General features: G+C 42.3%; 1 protein-coding gene across 2 annotated transcripts in view; it reads left to right on the forward strand.

Annotated features, from left to right (window-relative positions):
• Positions 1-298: 298 nt before the first annotated feature.
• Positions 299-12,696, forward strand: part of LOC126442782 (speckle-type POZ protein-like) — a 76,887-nt gene continuing 64,489 nt past the window's right edge. For both annotated transcript variants that reach the window (XM_050090813.1, XM_050090816.1), the window contains exon 1: positions 299-435. The gene's annotated coding sequence lies outside the window, so the exon portion shown is untranslated. The remainder of the gene's footprint in view (positions 436-12,696) is intronic.

The following is a 12,696-nucleotide window of genomic DNA, read 5'->3' on the forward strand; positions in this document are numbered from 1 at the left end:
ATGAGTAGAAATGGCGCGGAGAGGCAGCGAGCAGCAATGAATCGAATTGACGCATGGGCAGCGGCCGTGTGTTGACAACAGATACTGCTGCGGCGTTCTGAGAGGCACTCAAGTGGCCACAGCAGTGTCACAGTGAGCGTAGAATTGGATTACATTACGTTAAAAGTACATTCAGAAACATGTTACTTTATTTTTTTCAGCTTGTCCGCAATAACAAAATTAGGACGACAGTCTTCGTATTACATTCGCATGTTCCGCGCGGGGCAGTTGGTACCTGCCGGCCTCGCAGCCGTTGGCAGCACTGACTGCGTGCCACAGCCCAGGCGTCTGTCGCATTTGTAGCGAGTCGTGTCCAGTGCGACGTTCCGCGTTGTGATTTCGTGCTGCTGTTTCTGCGCCGAGAATTTCTTCTGCTACACCCACACCCTTGATAAGGTAAGGACGACTGTTTTCATGCGTTCCTGTAGTGTTGAAGTATTTTCTTTGTTTTCTTTTGGTTTGTTTTTGCAAAGTCACGGTAGCTGTAAGGTTTCATTTACGTTCACTATGGAGACTATCGCGTATAAAGCAAACCGCGTTCGGTTATTACGCTCTCAAAATATTAACGAATTTCGTATTACAAATCTTATTATTTTAAAGTCCTGCCGACATTCCTATTAATTCTGCTGTTCTACGGACTTTAGGCATGAGAGAAAAGCATAGGCTCGGACGAGATTTCTACTCGTATTCGCGCCATTTTGTTGAATTTTTTTTTCCAAAATATAGGTTCGTATTTGTACACATGTGATCCATAAAAGAATTATTGTGCTTGTTAGGAATAACAGAACAGAATGACGGAACACTGCTTCTGCAAGTAGATAAGATGCTATGGCAACTTCGACTATTGAGGAACTAAACAATTACTTTACGTCAGGATAGTGCATAGACCTAAGGACAGTCTGATCCTATTGCTAATGGTTTGAAATCAAACCAAGCTAGACGCATTTTGACAGTTCGATAGTGGAGCATTGAATCCGGTATTTCCCGAAGCAGTCAGCTCCACGAAAACTGCCGAATTTAGTACAACTGATCTGTTAGCTTCTTCCTCCGAGTCGTGCTTTAGCAATCGTCAGCACGTTAGGTCACGCAAATGTTTTTTAATACAGAACGCTGTTCCATTGAATTTCGATATCTTCACTTTTCTAGAGAAATGTTTTTGGTGACAAGGTAGTCTGTTGGGTAGTCAGTAAGACTATATGTGTAAGTGCAGAAATTAATGAATTATTACGTTGACCTAAAATTGATCCTCTTGCTAGAAATGTTGTCAAAATTCCCATCGTTACGGGCTTAGTCTTCACTTCTGTTAATAATCGTGCATCTCCAGGCAGTGACTGTGCCGTACACTTACCAAAAAACTAGTCGGTTTTCTGCTAAGGGCGTATCTGGATGTGTGAAGCAGTGCCCCACGTAAAGGACCAGTACTCAAACACTTTGGCAGTAAAACCAGCCACCCTCAGAATCTTTTCTGATAAGTGTTTGTCAGTGCTCCGAACGATATCAAGATACAGAGTATCAGCTACAAATCTCACTGCAGAACTCAACTATTATATATATTCTTGATGGAACAGTCCACAGCTGTACTTTCGGTTCATAGCGTTCCCGTTGGACACTACGAACAGGCAGTTCACCTGTGGACTGTTCCATCAAAAAATAAGTTGGGAGAAACTGAAGATTCACATACGTGTTCTTGTCAAACCAAACGGGTGCTCCTGAGTAATACTTTATTAGGACAAATAAAGAATTATTAAACTGTTGCGGCTTTAAGAAGAACGCATTGTTACATCTGTAGTTGCCTACAGTATAAAGTGTGTTGCTGTTGCGTAGAGAAAGGAATACACAGTTTATATCACAGCAAGCGGATCTCTTGACATTAATACGTTAAGAGTAATTTCATCGTCTTTTGTGGAAGTAAATGAAATATAGCAATGCAGGTGGTTGTAGACAAACTTCCACAAAGAAGGGCCGATACGATAGCCACCTCCTCACCTCCCTGAAATATGGGTTGTGTTGACAAATTGGTCTGCATACATACATACATACATACATACATACATTGATCCTTGTTGCATAGAGCATTAATACATTTCGTAATGATGTGGGATGTGTCACTTTAACATAAGTTTTCTTTATACAAAATAGTAAATATTTTTATAGTTAATACTTCATGTCTAAAGATTCATCTATTCAGTAGGAGCTGTCATTCAAGAATACTTTTATTTTCTTTTAAATGTTGTTTAGATATCTGCCGGATTTTTAATGCTATTTGGCAAATGACCAAATATTTTTGTGGCAGCATAATTCACACCTTTTTGTGACAAAGTGAGATTTAATCCAGAGTAGTGAAGATCTTCGTTTCTTCTTGTGTTGTAGCTATGCACTTTGCTGTTATTTTTGAATTGGGGTGAGTCATTGACAAATGTCATAAATGAATATATGTACTGCGAAGGTACTGTGAATATCTCAAGTTCATTAAATAAATGTCCGCAAGGTCATCTTCGGTGGGCACCAGCTGTTAGCCTGATGCTATGAATACTTTTCCTCTTAGTGACGAACTGCCCCAAATACGATACCATGTGTAAGCAGTGAATGAAAATAGGCATAGTAGGCTAATTTAATGATGTTCATCACCAATATTTTGCAATAACCCCAGCAGCATAAGTAGCTCAACCTAATCATTTCAGCAGATCATTGATGTTTCTTCAAATTCAATTTCTCATCAGTGTACACATCCAGAAATTTTGAATACTCTGCCTTAGCAATAGACTTGCTTTCATAGCCTATATTTATCAATGGTGTTACGCCATTTACTACACAGAATTGCGTACACTTTTTTCTCAAAATTTAATGAGAATCCATTTGCAGAGAACCACTTAATAATTTTGTGAAAGACATTATTTACAATTTCCTTGAGTGTGATTACTGTACTTGTATCATTAGCAAAAAGAACTAGCTTTGCATGTACTAATATATATTGAGAAGAGTAAGGGACCCAAGACTGAACTCTGTGGGACACCATTCTTGATACCTCCTCAGTTAAAGGACTCTGCTGATTTTTGCAGACAATCTGTAGTGCTAATTTCAGCCTTCTGCATTCTTCCAGTTTAATATGAATTAAACCATTTGTGCACTGTCCCACTCATGCCACAGTACTTAAGCTTGTGTAGAAGAAATTCATGATTCACACCATCAAAAGCCTTTGAGAGGTGACAAAATATCCTAATGGGTGATGTTTGGTTATTCAATGCATTTAATATTTGATCAGTGAAAGCATGTTTATAGCATTTTCTCTTGAAAAGCCTTTCTGAAAACCAAATTGACATTTTGTTAGTACTTCATTTTTACAGGTACGTGATGCTACTCCTGAATACATTACTTTTTCAAGACTTTTGAATAAAGCTATCAGAAGTGAGACTGGCTGGTAGTTGTTAGCATCAGACCTATCTCCATTTTGGAAATACGCAAGCGTCCGATCCCGCCCATCTGCTTTGACGTCACAAATATGGCGGAAACGACCATAAACCACGATTCCAATATGGCGCATATAAAGTCGTTACGTACGCATTATGAGGACGAAAATACATCGAAAAACAAACACACACACACTTTCCACAAAAAGCCTAATGAGACTAACGGGACAAGCGCGGGAAATGGGGTGTTTTTGGGTGGGGGCAAACTAAATATAAACTAATTTAGACACCCACCCCAATACAAAACAACACAGAACTCTCCAAATACCACTAAACACAAATCATCTGGAATCGGAAACTTCCCTTGACCTATATAGCTCAACAGCAGCTCCCGATCCCATAAATTAGGATCAAACACTTTACTTGGCTTATATAGCTCGAAAAACATCTCCCGATACCAATACCAACATACGCAGCCACACATTGGGATCGAACACTTCCCTTGACCTGCGCACTGTTAATTTTATCCGTCATATCCATTCCTGAACAAAAACAACAACCGATTAATTTTACTAAAATTACCACACGATGTACAGCGAACACTAAATTAACTTTCACACAAAATCGTTAACTCACTGAAACGAATTCCACCACAAACACAGCCGACACTCGAACAGTTCTGGATAATGATCGAAAGCAAACTGAGCTCATTGCACCACACAAACGAAACCCCTGAACATACCACCAGAGAGCACAACAAATCACAACACGACGACATCTACAAACACGCCACACTCACAAACAAAACTCCGCGCCGTCGTGACGTCACACACGACACCCTTACGTCACGGGTCAAAGCCGACGCGTGGGATCGGACGCTTCTGTCGACCCCTCATTTTTACGCAGTTTTTGAACAACAGCGTATTTCAGTCTATCAGGAAAAATACATATCTGGCTGAGACTCCTACTTATTTGTTGGGAACAAGATTTCAGTACTCCGTAGCACAGCGAGAGGTCTAGATTGGTGTGGAGTAAGGAGGTATGGCTGTGAGACGGGTAAGACAATGAACGTGAATGCGAAATAAAGGGTGGGGCTACGGGGTTCGTATGTAGCATGTACTTCATCATAAGAGCAAACCAGATGTAAACAAACGCAAGCGGGATGATTGGTCAGCAGCCGTAGCTCTCTTAAACTGATGGTATTCCGCTCTTGGAAGTAGGTCCAACTTAAGTGTTCGGTAGTTTATTAGTATGTCAGTGCGGAATAACCTTTCAGACATTCTGACGTATTAACAGCCATCAACGTCTGTCTTAATCGTACTTTACCTATGTAACTTTTATCTCAAAAATTGTGTGCAGTCACAGTCTCTCTGTAACCAGTACTTGTGCTCTGATTGTCTCGCTGTTCATACGTACCGCGAAAATGGAAGACACTGCTTCCTGCTTCGTAGTGAAACACGCGCCTGGAACACCGTTAATGGCGAGAAACAAATATTTAATGTTCTTCACAAGATTACATACAAAAGTCAGCTGTTGACCTTTTTCGAGTAGGACCATGTATCAGAAATAAGGGAGGTGTTAACTACATGCGTGGCGTGATAGACAGGGTCGTAGACTGGCCATCGTGTGTGCCGGCGGGCGGTGGTTCTACGCTCCACGTGGTGCGTAACTTTCTTTGTTTGATTTGAATACCTAAAGCATTTAAATATGAAACTCATCACATCTACATATACATCTATATGGTTACTTTGCAATTCACACTCAAGTGCTGGGCAGAGGGTTCATCGAACCATTTTCATACTACTTTTCTACCATTCCACCCTCGAATGGCGCGTGGGAAAAAGGAACACCTATATCTTTCCGTTCGAGCTCTGATTTCTCTTATTTTATTATCATGATCATTTCTTCCTACGTAGTTGGGAGTCGACAAAATATTTACACATTCGGGAGAGAAAGTTGGAGATTGAAATTTCGTAAACAGATCTCTCCTCAATCAAGACTGCCGTTGATTCAGTGGCTCTCAGCCCAACTCGCGTCTCATATCAGTTACACTCTCAGCCCTGTTTCGCGATAACACGAAATGAGCTGCCCTCCCTTGAACTTTTTCGATGTCCTCCGTCAATCCTACCTGGTAAGGATCCCCTACCGCGCAGCAATATTCCAGCAGAGGATCGACAAGTGTGATGTAGGCTGTCTCTTTAGTGTCCTGCCAACAAAGCGCAGTCTTTGTTTCGCCTTCCCCACAATATTATCTATGTGGTCATTCCAATTTAAGTTGCTCGTAATTTTAATTCCTATGTATTTAGTCGAATTGACAGCCCTAAGATTTGTGCGATTTATCGTATACCCAAAATTACTCGGATTTCTTTTAGTACCCATGTGGATGACCTCGCACTTTTCTTTGCTTAGTGCCAATTGCCACTTTTCTTACCATACAGAAATTCTCTCTAGGTCATTTTGTAGTTGGAATTGATCGTCTGATGACTTTACTAGACTGTAAATTACAGCGTCATCTGCAAACACTCTAAGGGGGCTGCTCAGATATCTCCTACATCATGTATGTAAATCAGGAACAGCAGAGGGCCTATGACACTACCTTGCGGATCGCCTGATATCACTTCTGTTCTAGTCGATGATTTACCGTCTATCGCCACGAACTGTGACCTCTCTCGGAGAGGAAATGACGAATCCAATCACACAACTGAGACGATACTCCATATGCACGCAATTTGATTAATAGTCGCTTGTGAGGAACGGTATCAAAAGCCTTCTGGAAATCTAGGAATATGGAATCGATATGAGATCCCTTGTCGACAGCACTCATTACTTCATGGGAAAGTCATTTTCTTCAAGGTGATTTATAATGTTAAAGTACAGTATGTGCTCCAGAATCCTCCTGCAAATTGAGGTAAGTGATATGGGTCTGTAATTAAATGGATTACTCCTATTTCCTTTCCTGAGTATTGGTGTGACCTGTGCAACTTTCCAGTCTTCAGGAACAGACCTTTCGTCAAGTGAGCAGTTGTACGTGATTGCCAAGAAAGGCGGTATTGTGTCTGCATACTGTGAAAGGAACCTGATTGGTATACCATCTGGACCGGAAGAATTGCCTTTCTTAAGTGATTAGAGTTGTGTCGCAACACCTAAGCTACCTACTTTTATGTCACTCTTGCTAACAGCTGCTGTGGTTTTTCAGAGGCACCACCATCGGCAACTTCTCCATCGCTATCGCGCAGTGGCGGTGTCGACTGTTTTTTGCCACTGCTGTACTTTACATACGACCAGAATCTCTTTGGGTTTTCTACCGTGTTTTGGGACAATATTTCATTGTGGGAACTATTAAAAGCATCTCGCATAGACGTCCGCACTAAATTTCGAGCTTCCGTGAAACTTAGCCAGTCTTGGGGATTTTGCTTTCGTCTGAATTTGGCATGCTTTTTTCGTTGCTTCTGCAACAGTGTTCTGATGTGCTTTGTGTACCATGATGGATCAGTCCCGTCTCTTATTAACTTCGACGGTATGAATCTGTTGCTGTCGATACTGTATCTTTGAATTTGAGCCATATCTGATCTACACTTACATAATTAGCTTGGGAGGAATGGAGGCACTCTTAGGAAGGCATCAAGCGAATTTTTATCTGCTGTTTTAAATAGATATATTTTGCGTATATTTTTAGAGGTTTTGGTTGATATGGTTTTGAGCCATATATGGCAATTAACTTGTGCATCACCAATTTTAAGAAAAATGCACATCTTGTAGTTTACAATTACATATCACACGAAAATTTCTGGTTTTCATTCCAAGTATACATTCTTAATTAGAGATATATTATGAAAGATTGCAGAAGATGGTTGAAGATAAAACATTACGCGATTAAATTTTATGGAGAAAAATTAAAAAGTACTCTGTTCGAATATGCCAATTGTTTTGTAGGACAGATGTGGTCTCACATGAGCCAGAGTGATAAATGTCTCAGAAAGATGGAAGGCAATTTTGATGGCGTCGAGCACGCTGTACAAATGAAGCATTTTTAGAGTTATGGTCGTAACACTGCAGTCTGAACGCGACAGAACTGATATGGAGCCAAGTTAAGGGATGTGTCGCGAGAAATAACAAGACATTACGCTGTCAAACGTACTGCAACTAATGCGCGAAGCTTTGTGACACGTCACTGCCTAACGATGGCGAACTGCAGAACAGCACGTCACGAAAGAAGAGGAGGAAATGTGAACTTTATCTGGCTTGGGGTTCTGTCTCTGATAGACTCGTTATCAACCTAGCTGTACTGAAGTGTGTTCAGCGGTGTGAGATGTGGAAGGAGTTCAGAGATTATCAGACAACTGACTCCGATACCTTCATTGGCTTACATATTTTACTACATTGCGGTACTACAGTGCACCTTTACGCCACACACAGCTCATGTAGAAAAATTACTTAGTCACGAATTTTTATCACTCCTGCTTTTAATTAAAATACTATGTTCGCTAATATCGATGGCATGTTATATTTTCCGTCCGGTCACCTAAGGAGAAAATCACCCGAGTTTTACAATATATTATTTCCTTCTGTTTAAAAATTCACATCCAAAGCTGTATTGTCCTCTGCTCGTCTCTGTTTACGTCTGAACCGCCACTGCTCACACCAGTGCACGTTAGCTGGACCACTTGCTCGGCCAGCGCTGTCAAAGCTAAATGCGCCGGTAAAGCTGTTGTCCCGTATTACAGCACAAGTCGATACGCACAGCATAAAACGAAACCTCATCATCGTACATGATTGCACTTCTGACCGCTTGGCATCTGCTCCTCCTGAAACTAAATCCAAAGAGGTTCCAGCAAACGCGGAAGAGTACATAGTGTAATGTTTACATGAAGTTTAATGTGATGAACGGAGTATAGTCCGATGTCCAGATTTGCAATGTATTCAACGCACTTTGCCGTATGTATCATGCCTTCCAAATGAAAACCTAACACTGCTAGGGCACAACCACGTACCGTAAAACAAGACTCCCCACCGAGTGTCCCAGCGATGCCACACACTGGCTTTGACCTGTGTCGTGATTTCACGGGACTCTCTCTCTACTCCCAGTACAGAGGCAGAACACAACACTGACGTTTGTTTCCCTCCCACGTTGTTGCTTGGAAGGCAGGGTGTGCTGACACGTTTCTGCAGCTGAGACTGAAAGGGCAGTTTGTCATTTGGTGAAGTGTATGAATGTGCTGTGATGGAAACAAACTAAATAGTCCTTCTTACTACACGTATTTTACGCATACTGCATTTTGGTGAGTCGTTTATCCGGCATTTTCGTCGTCGGTCAAAGAAGATGGGCAGCGGTAGCAACAGGTGCAGTATTTTCTTATTCCTAGTATGGGCACATCTCGTAGAGTACTGGTCCGTATTTCCTTTCACGAAATTCGTGCAGCAAGAATCGTAATGTGCTGTTAAATGTGCATTCAGTCTGCGTCGGAAAACAATATCTTTACTATTCACTCTTTAGGTGTTTCTTCTGATCATGTGATCTTCTGATGCAAACCTGTAAAGTACTATATGGAACCCAGAATTCAAATGATGGTTCACTCACCAGTATAAAAATCAACAAACAGAAATAAATTTGTCATCTGGATGGAAATTTCATTTTTAGCTACGTAACGCATACGAAGTTGTACGGAGAATTTTCCCGTCATTTACAATTAGCGGGAAGTCAGTGAATTCTCCCATGACTTCAGTTGAGTCGTGTTGTGGTTGGTGGGAAACAGTAGTCGCAGTAGACGCCAGGTTACATTCAGTTTCCTCGAAGCTTAAGTGGTGCATTTCGTAGTCCTTACTTACTAAATTGCGCGCCTCGAAACTCTTAGTGACACGTTTCAGGGTACATAGGTATTGGAAAACGGAAACGTCCTTCGCAATTGTGCAGTCCAGGCATGCAGTACGGAGCATTGGACAGCGTCTCCAGTACTTGGAGCTGGAACAACGGTTCTGCTCGCTTGGTCGGCTGTGTTCCTGTGAAGACAAACAAAGGAAATGGCGGAAGATGTGGATTGATGCGGGCCGCCAAGACTGGTTAAAAAAAGAAACTCATCACACTGTTACCCCGTGAGTTGACGACATTTGCACATGACCGTTATAATTATTTATCCATCAAAAAAGTAGTAATTTGTCATGGCTGCTACTGGATATGAGGTCCTAAATTCCGTATTATGAAACCACACCGTTTCAAGGCAACAGTACATGGAAGGTATATGAAAACACTTCACTTTCTTTCTGATGTGTTATTATCATGCGTCATATAAGGACGTATCGGCTGCTAAGGCCTTCATTACATTCAGTTTACGGTGCGGGGGCTGATCTTCCAGCGGTTGATTGTGAGGCAGCGGCTGTAAGCGTTGAGTCACAGAGCAGAGGGTGGCTGCGGAGGTGACTCGCGTCCTACCATCTCACCTTCACGTTTGCAAAGGCTCTGGGACTTCTTTATTACGTTAATTGCAGTTAGTTCTTAAATATTCGATATTGTGTACATATAGTAGTTCCCTTTCTCTGCCGGCCGGAGTGGCCGTGCGGTTCTAGGCGCTTCAGTCTGGAACCGCGTGACCGCTACGGTCGCAGGTTCGAATCCTGTCTCGGGCATGGGTGTCTGTGATGTCCTTAGGTTAGTTAGGTTTAAGTAGTTCTAAGTTCTAGGGGACTGATGACCACAGATGTTAAGTCCCATAGTGCTCAGAGCCATTTGAATCATTCCCCTCTCTCTCCGGGCCTGTGCGTATCAGCTCTGCGTTGTCATTGTCAATAATTTAAAAATCTACATATTAAGTGTGAAACTCGCAAATGCGAATAAATATTCACACTTTGATCATCTGGCAAAGCTAATTACCATTCAAAATAAAAAGCATAGAACTGACTGACACATTTGCAACAGAATAAAAAGGTGGCGTAGTCTCAGCTATACATAAAATTTAGCCATATGTGAAGTGTACAAAATACAATTTACCGGCTAGTTTTTCTAGGCTACTTCTTTCCCAGACAAAAATCTCCCATTAAAGTACTTCTTCAACCACTTACATTACGCTTTTCTTGATTTTATTACACCAAATGTTACAGACAGTGACGTGTTTTCGAGAGATGCTAGCTGTGTTATTTCGAAACGGCTCTACTTACTGGACACGAGGTAAGTGAGCTGATGGTTTACCTCACTTGTTAGAATGGCTGCGCCCCCCCCCCCCTTTTTTTCTGACTATGGACCAACTTCACACATCAGTTTTCAGATGTTTTAAAAATTTTATTTTCTTGAAATACTTGAACGAGCAGGATATTGGAATCTGTGCAGGCTGGCTTAAGATTCTTTTTGCTTGTAAATCAGTTATTGGCCTCACTTTTGGTGTTGATGAAGGCGTATTAGCAAAAGCAGTTGGCACAACTTTTTCAGTAAGTTTCGGAGCTAATTCTTGCCAACATTATAATCTCTCCCTTATCCGCAGCCCGGTCCACATGAATGCAAAACTTAGGGCGTCAAAATAACGTCACGTTTGCAGAAACTCCTGTGAACTGTAGGTTGCCCTTAACACAGCTGCAAGATCACACCGCAGCGCTAACTCTACGGAAGACGAAATACACTACTGGCCATTAAAACTGCTACACCAAGAAGAAATGCAGATGATAAACGCTTACTCATTGGACAAATATATTATACTAGAACTGCTATGTGCTTATATTTTCACGCAATTTGCATAGATTCTGAGAAACCAGTACCCAGAACAACCACCTGTGGCCGTAATAAAGGCCTTGATACGCCTGGGCATTGCATCAAACAGAGCTTGGATGGCGTGTACAGGTACAGCTGCAACACGATACCACAGTTCATCAAGAGTAGTGACTGGCGTATTGTGACGAGCCAGTTGCTCGGCCACCGTTGACCAGACGTTTTCAATTGGTGACAGATCTGGAGAATGTGCTGGCCAGGGCAGCAGTCGAACATCTTCTGTATGCAGAAAGGCCCGAACAGGACCTGCAACATGCGGTCGTGCAGTATCATGCTGAAATGTAGGCTTTCACAGGGATCGAATGAAGGGTAGAGCCACGGGTCATAACACATCTGAAATGTAACGTCCACTGTTCAAAGTGCCGTCAATGCGAACACGGGGTGACAGACGTGTAACCAATGGCACCCCATACCGTCACGCCGGGTGATACGGCAGTATGGCGATGACGAATACACGCTTCCAATGTGCGTTCACCGCTATGTCGCCAAACACGGATGCTACCATCATGATGCTATAAACAGAACCTGGATTCATCCGAAAAAATGTTTTGCCATTCGTGCACCCAGGTTCGTCGTTGAGTACACCATCGCAGGCGCTCCTGTCTGTGATGCAGCATCAAGGGTAACCGCAGCCATTGTCTTCGAGCTGATAGTCCACGCTGCTGCAAACGTCGTCGAACTGTTCCTGCAGATGGTTGTTGTCTTGCAGACGTCCCCATCTGTTGACTCAGGGATCGAACAGCCATGCGGATAAGATGCCTGTCATCTCGACTGCTACTGATACGAGGCCGTTGGGATCCAGCACGGCGTTCCGTATTAACCTCCTGAACCCATCGATTCCATTTTCTGCGAACAGTCATTGGATCTCGACCAACGCGAGCACCAATGTCACGATGCGATAAACCGCAATCGCGACAGGCTATCATCTGACCTTTATCAACGTCGGAAACGTGATGATACGCATCTCTCCTCCTTACATGAGACATCGCAACGAAGTTTCACCAGGCAACGCCGGTCAACTGCTTTTTGTGTATGAGAAATCGGTTGGAAACTTTCCTCACGTCAGCACGATGCAGGTGTCGCCACCGGCGCCAACCTTGTGTGAATGCTCTGAAAACCTAATCGTTTGCATATCACAGCATCTTCCTGTTGGTTAAATTTCGCATCTGTAGCACGTCATCTTTGTGGTGAATCAATTTTAATGGCCATTAGTGTATTAATAATAATAGTAACCTCAGAGTTCTTCAGATGATCCAGTTATCTGTAATGTATTGTCTGCAAGAAGCTGCATAAATATTCAGTCAGATGTTGATAAGAATTCAAAGCGGTGGAAAAACGGCAACTTGATGTAAATATTCATAAATGTAAGACTGTGCCTTCACAAAACGAAAAGAATTGTATTCTATGACTATAATATCAACGAGTCACTGTTGGAATCGGCTGACACATAAGAAGTACCTGGTATGAAATGGAATGACGACATACGCTTAGTTGTGGGTA

Source organism: Schistocerca serialis, unplaced genomic scaffold (assembly GCF_023864345.2).
Source record: "Schistocerca serialis cubense isolate TAMUIC-IGC-003099 unplaced genomic scaffold, iqSchSeri2.2 HiC_scaffold_1407, whole genome shotgun sequence".
NCBI lineage: Eukaryota > Metazoa > Arthropoda > Insecta > Orthoptera > Acrididae > Schistocerca > Schistocerca serialis.